This window comes from Amia ocellicauda, chromosome 12, assembly GCF_036373705.1.
Source record: "Amia ocellicauda isolate fAmiCal2 chromosome 12, fAmiCal2.hap1, whole genome shotgun sequence".
Classification (NCBI taxonomy): domain Eukaryota; kingdom Metazoa; phylum Chordata; class Actinopteri; order Amiiformes; family Amiidae; genus Amia; species Amia ocellicauda.
In genome coordinates, this window is record NC_089861.1 from 17,574,420 (window position 1) to 17,581,404 (window position 6,985).

Below are 6,985 nucleotides of genomic sequence, written 5' to 3' on the forward strand. Positions count from 1 at the left end.
TTTTGCTGTTTTGACTTCAGTGGGAAGGTCGTGCCAGCACTTAGGGGCCGGGGATGAAATGGAGTGGCCTTGTGCCAGGTGGAGCCAGTTAGGTGTCGATTGGTGGCAGTTAGGCAAAAGGTCCAAAAGCTGCTGTTAACAAAAAAGTCAAGCAGTTGATTTAGGGACAAAAACCAAGAGACAGAGTTTTAGGGCACCAACAACTTTCTAAATTTAGAAGCATATGGTCACTATGTGTCAGGTTTGCAGAATGATTGCCTTCCTGGATTAACTCACCCAGGAAGGTTTAATCTGTGAATGTTGAGGTCCCAGAAATCAGAGTCTGTGATCTTGGCTCAGCTGCTAATCTGTGCTGTATTAGTGATCTAGAATAATTGGTGAATCAGCCCATTAGAGAGATGGTGTACACGCCCAAACCTAGGAAGGTTGAGACCTTATAGCAGGAAAGTGTGAAGGGTGAACACACATCTTTGAAGAGAAAGCACAAGGGCTAGAAATGCCCCCCACCACCTCCTTAGCAATCTCAGTAATCTACACATCTCCTTAGGAGTGTGTTACAGATCTCCCAATTCAGATAGTCAGGAATATTATGGTTGTGCGTATTTTATTTTATTCTATCGGATTTGTGTTTGATTTATCCTTCACCTTATTGTTTAATTCTTTATTCACTATTATTATTATTTTGATTGCCTGCACGTGTGCCTTATTACTTGTTACTTGGACCGAATCACCGCTGCACAACTCGCCTGGGTCCACCTGCATCCATCACCACCGTCCTCACTAATCACCCTGCCCTGGGAGAGGATCAGAGGAGAGCGGCTGATACGAGAGGCAGGTCTCCCCGCAATGGAGACCAGACAGCAGGGAGCCGACTTGCGGAGTACAGGCGGATAGGAGGGGAGGCGGCAGTGCGCACAGCAGGACCAGGACCAGGACCAGGACCAGGAGGCTGCGGAGGGCAGAAGGAAAGAATGAGTGCATAGTAGAGAGAGACGGATTCCTCCAGAGGCCATTTCGTTTTCCACAGAGTGTGGAAACGAAGAGATGCATAAGACGCCCAGTTGCTGGTTGATTTCCTGCTGTTCCTCCTCTCTCCCCTCCTTGGACATTAAACCCATTGAGGAAAGACATTGAACATTACAGTGTTTGTTTACATAGAGGGCTTACTAACAAAGGAGCTGTGTTGCTGTGGGGTATTTCTCTGTGCAGTCGGCAAGGCAGCTGGAAACCTGCAAACAGAGGAACCAGAGAGAAGATTAACATTGTACTCCCCCGTGTACAGCGCAGCTAAGAACTTCTCCACTTACCTGACGAGAGCTCCTGCTACAGCCTCTATATGAAGGAGGATAAATATGGTTATTCTAGTTATCCGTTGGTTATAAGTAAATGTGCTTTTGCCCAACTAAAGTATTACTATAGTGATCAGATAAATACTTACTGTGATTGTATAGCTGGTTTCTTTTGCCTGTGGGAAAGACATTGAGATCTTTAAGTAGAACAGTGTGGTATAGATATTTTTATTGTTTTCTTTTACTAGCATTTGGTTTTCTTTTTCATGGATTGTTTTCATTAGGTCAGGGTTTCAGCGTCTTTTATCACCCCTTTTAATTAAAGGCGGTTTTTAGTTGACATTTGTTTTGCACACTGTCTTGATTGCAGACTTCATGCCCTGCTTTTATTTCTGTTTACTGTAATAAAAATTCGTTACTTACCTGGGTCTATTGTGTGTTCTGGGGTCCTGGTCCGAACCTGCGTGCAGGGTGTGGTTGGTGGCACGAGTTCCCTCCCTCGTTGAACAGAGGGTGGCATGGTTGTAATCGTGCTGCAGCTAAATTGGCCACCCTTAGCTGTGATGCTAAACACTGTTTGGACTGCAGAAGCAGAAATAGAAATAGTTGAGATGGTAAATGGACTGCTTTCTAACTTAATTTGTCAGGGCACCAACCAGAGAGCGAGCATGCATTGATTTGATATTTTCAAATGACCAAGATTACGTCAGAGGGACACTTGTTAAAGAAGTGGTTCAGTTTAGAGTTGAGTGGTAGAACTTAGGAGTGTGTGAGAGCATGAGAGGGTAGTGAGACAGATGGTTGCTCCAGCCTGAAGATCTTGTGCATAATAAAGTTCCTGCTGTGGTTAACCCCATTCCTGCCCTTAGTGGTGAAGTCTATTATTATTATTATTATTTTTATTTTTTATTTTTTATTTCTTGGCAGCCTTACAACATAAGTGCAAAACAAAGTGCAAAAAATGAGTCTAACAACGATATGGCAAACAAAAAGCACGTATCATTACAACATATAGAACAGCAAAGAGATGTTAAGAGAGGGATCCGGAAAAAAAGGGAAATAGAAAGAAACTTAGCTTATGAAACTAATGCAGAGAACAGGAGGGGACCTGGTGGTACACCTGTGAGGAGAGGTTGGGGGGTGGATGAAGAACCTCGCCATGTCACTTGGTAGGACCATTCGCTGAGGTAGGAGGTCAGCAAAGCAGGAGAGGAGGTTGGAGTGATCAACGGTGTCAAATGCTGCGGAGAGGTCAAGGAGGATGAGGACTGAGGAGAGGGAGGCCACCCAAGCACAGCTGAGGGAGTCAGTGACTGCCAGGAGAGCCGTCTCAGTGGAGTGAGCTGTGCAGAAGCCGATAAATAGATAAATGTATGCAATTGAATAGATAAAAATAGATAAATGTTAACAAATAGATATGTTACTGAAAAGGCATGCTAACTGTAGATGTTAAATTCTCAAATAAGATGGGCATAGTAACAGAATAAAAGACAATTTGGACAATACAAGTAATTTAAAATAGGAGACGGGTACACAATTCAGTTTAAATAAGTAATATGGAGCTAAATAGTTATTACTAAAAATTAGACATTACATGTGGACCTGTGATAAAAAGCAAAATACAAACATAAAACCCCAAACCAAAGAACGAGGTGGGAGAAAAGCCAAATAAATTAATAACATATAGACTAATTGGTGAAAAACCACTTAACAACTCACCAACACAAATATCCTCTCAATATTAATACTGGACTAAACTGTGTGGACGAACCGAGACAAATGTCCGTTTTGAAATGTAATGCAAACATACAGAGGTCCTTGGTTGACTTTGTTTTAATGGTATAATGCTGCCACCATGTGATTCAAGAACAATATGGCGACACCAACCTGGAGATGCCATAATAGTCATGCTGTAATAATAGGCTACAAATTGAAAAACAAAACCATCACGAGCAATCCATTGGTCAACAATGGGTAAATTAGCTTTATTTAATTACACGATTTATATATAAGGTTGAATTTTTATATAAATAATAATGCATTACAAAATTAAGTGCGCCAGCCGGGAATCGAACCCGGGTCGCAAGAATGGGAATCTTGCATGATACCACTACACCACTGGCGCTTGCATTACGCAACAGCTCAGCTACTTATAAAAGCTTATAACTTATATACTTATAAAATAATGCCATGTTTCTAAGTATGAAGGATAATCCATGCCAAAATTAAGAATATATACAGAGAGAAAATAATGAATGAATAAATGCTGAAATAAATAAATGAATAATAAAATACAGAAAACCTTCACAATTAATAACAAAATACCTGGACATGAATTTATTTATTCATGTATTTATTTAAACATTTATTTATTAATTTATTTATTTCCCGTTTACCGCTTTGCTATTTACATTTCGAAGCGTCCCTTGCATTTCATTTTCTTTTTCAATGAGACAAACTCCCCTCTGTCAATCACAGCTACTAGTGGGCGGTATGCACTGCGCTTATTGGCTAATCAGGTCACTGTGTGTAGTGTGGATCGATCGAGTTCGGCTGGAAATTTAGAGTTTGAACGAAAGAGACAAAACGTGTGTTGTTGTTCATTCCAATCGATACACTTTAGTTATTTAATTATGTAATAATCTCCAAAAACAATTAAACCATACAGGAACCCCTCCACACTGTGTTCTGAGCGCACTGATTTCAACATTTATGTATGTATTTATTATTTTCTCTGTGTACTTATCTACAATTTTGGCTTGGATTATCCTATGTATTTTAGGACGCTTCTTCTTTTTTTTAATAAACATCAAACATTGCTTTGCGTGCTACTGCAGCTGCTGCCTGCACTATTTAGTAGAATACTTGGACTAAACAAATAGGAACCTGGATCCTGGACCCTCAGATTAAAAGCCTGATGCTGTACCGACTGCGCCAAAACTGGGGAACAATAGGTTGTTAAGGGCTTCCGTGCTTCCCAAGGTTTTTGTTTGTGTGACTGTACACTTGATCACATGCACATAGACATAGACATAGATGCATGTTAATATACATATTTTTCATATTTTAGACTTAAAGGGGAACTCCACTGAAATTCCATAGTTTCTCATGTTTTTCTACAAGTAGAAACATAATCTGTGGAGTGCACTTACATGTCTAGATTATTCTATGTACCAGAAATCAGATATCGGGAAATAGGCCATGACACCACGTGGGTGCTAACTCTGGAGCTGCTTTGCTGGAAGTCAATGGGGAAAAGCAGAGAAGTCACCAAAAAAAGTAACATTTTATGCATGCTCGATGGCCCCATTGCCCTATTTTCCTGAAAGAACCATCAGTTTGTAGTCATAAAAAGTTCATTTCATCACCCAGAACTGTTGCTATTATTTTATTCGATGGCTGGCCGTGTAGGCTACAGCGCAGTGCGAACTCTGCAGGCATGTTCTCCAAAGGGTAATCCCGGCCCTTTGTTTTGATCTGGCTGCTGACGAGAAGATTGAAGAAGAGTAACTAAATTTTTTGACTGAACACCGGCTTGCTCTCCATGCAATAGCTTCAAAAAATGTAGTTATTCTTCTTCAGTCTTCTCGCTTCTGCAAGCAGCCAGATCAAAACAAAGGGTGTGGATTCCTCTTTGGAGAACATGCGTGCACACTTCGCACTGCGCTGTAACTTTCACGGGCCCTTGAATAATAATGGACACAACTGTAGTGACAGTTCTGGGTGGTGACATAAACTTTTTATGACTACAAACCGATTGTTCATTCGGGAAATTCGGGTGATGGGTCCATCGAACGTGCATAAAATGTTAGTTTTTAATTTTTTGTGTGACTTTTCTGATTTTCCCCATTCATTTCCAGCAAGCAGTTCCTGAGTTAGCAGATACACTGATTAGAAAACATTTTGAGCTTATCTCACCAGGCTGTCCTGGTTTAAATCATAACTGACAAACTACCTCCAATACAGATTAATGAAAGCTGCTCAGATTTATCAGAGGTTTAGTGTGGAGTACCACAGGGATCAGTTCTCAGCCCCCCCCCCCCACACACCCCACATAGTGTTTTTATTTGAAATGATCGGATGGCATAATCTTAATTTTCACTGTTACCCAGATGACACTAATTATATTTGTTAGTAAACCCAAACAGTACCATGAACATACAAACACGAATCTGTTGTCAGTCTGAGATTAAAACTTGGATTACAAAAAAAATCCTTATAGGATAGAAGTCTTAATTCTATGGGACACAAAATTGAAATGTTCATCATACACTGACAGATACAATACACTATCAATACAATATCACCCCTAAGTAGATGGCACGAAACCTGGGTGTCATCTGAGACCATAATCTATCCTTTGAATCACACATTCAGAAAGATTGGTTTTCTAAAGATCTTCTAATCAACTACACTCCAGGCTGATCCCAGGAAGCTGGTTATCTGGTGGTCAAAAATATACACAAGAAATCCTCTGTTTATTTGTCTGTTTATTTTCAGTTTGTGAAGCGCTCTGTGGCTATCCTGCAAAGGGAGCTATAATAACGAAAAACTGCTTTTGAATTGACATGGATTAATATTCTTATTTTAGTGATTACCTGTGCTACTTCTGTTAATGTTACCACTGCAAAACTGCTACTATTGAACTTACTGTTGCTACTATTCATGTTAATATTACTGCTAGTACTGTTACTGCTACAAACTACTGCTGCTCAGACTACTGGTGCCAATTCATAGTAACTGTTGTAACTAACATTAATAATAACAGCAGTTGCTACTACTGCTGCAGCTGCTACTGTTACAATCAGTGCTGCTACACGACTGCACGTATTGCAGTTACGGTTGGCGTTAATATTATTGCCATTGCCATGTTACAGCCGATTTAAAATAATAAATGTACAACCACGCTGATCGTGTGTGTTACTACGCCAGCCGGGCTCAGGGTGGCTCAAGGAGGCGGCACAGCACGCTGACCCCCTCCAGCTGGGCATCCGTGACGTGGGGGGCTTGTGTCTGTCTAAGCACTTTCACTGAGCTTTCAACAGGTGGCTCCGTGGCGCAATGGATAGCGCATTGGACTTCTAGTCAAGCACTGTGAGGGGTGATTCAAAGGTTGTGGGTTCGAGTCCCACCGGAGTCGCGTTTTATAAATTTTATCATTATTGAATAAAAATAATAATGATTAAGAATTTCTCTGAGTTCATTTCATTTTATTTAAGCTTTTCAATTATTATTCTTATTATTATTATAACTCCATACTAGGATTCCTTTATTCTGGATTATTGTGTTTGATTGATATCCATCATACTTTCTCTGTCTAATAATAATTGGACCTAATATAAAATATATATTTAATATGTTCAATGTATTATTATTAGTAGTATATTTTGTATTATTTTAAGTCCGATACTGTCCACGTAACCACCACATGTACTAGTTGTCCAGCCAATCATGGCGAGCAGGCAACTTCCATGCTGACCAATCCGCTGGAAAGATTACATCATAGGGCAGAATGACAGACAGCGCCAGCCAAGAGAGGGGCGTGTTCCCCAGGAGAATCAGCCAATCGCCTTCCAGGGACAGGGGAGGTCACCTGATGCCTCCAGGTCCCAGGCCAGGGCCAATCGGAGGGCAGTACGTCAGGGCTTCGTTGGCAAACGTGTGTTTCCGGAGTCAGGTTGCCAACACGCTGACCG

General features: G+C 40.8%; 2 non-coding genes across 2 annotated transcripts; one reads left to right on the forward strand and one right to left on the reverse strand.

The window, feature by feature from the left end:
* Positions 1–3,343: 3,343 nt before the first annotated feature.
* trnag-ccc (transfer RNA glycine (anticodon CCC)) lies at positions 3,344–3,414 on the reverse strand. Its single transcript has one exon. It is a non-coding gene; the product is annotated as a tRNA-Gly (tRNA).
* A 2,922-nt stretch (positions 3,415–6,336) lies between these two features.
* Positions 6,337–6,429, forward strand: trnar-ucu (transfer RNA arginine (anticodon UCU)). The gene is made up of 2 exons: positions 6,337–6,373; positions 6,394–6,429. It is a non-coding gene; the product is annotated as a tRNA-Arg (tRNA).
* Positions 6,430–6,985: the final 556 nt, after the last annotated feature.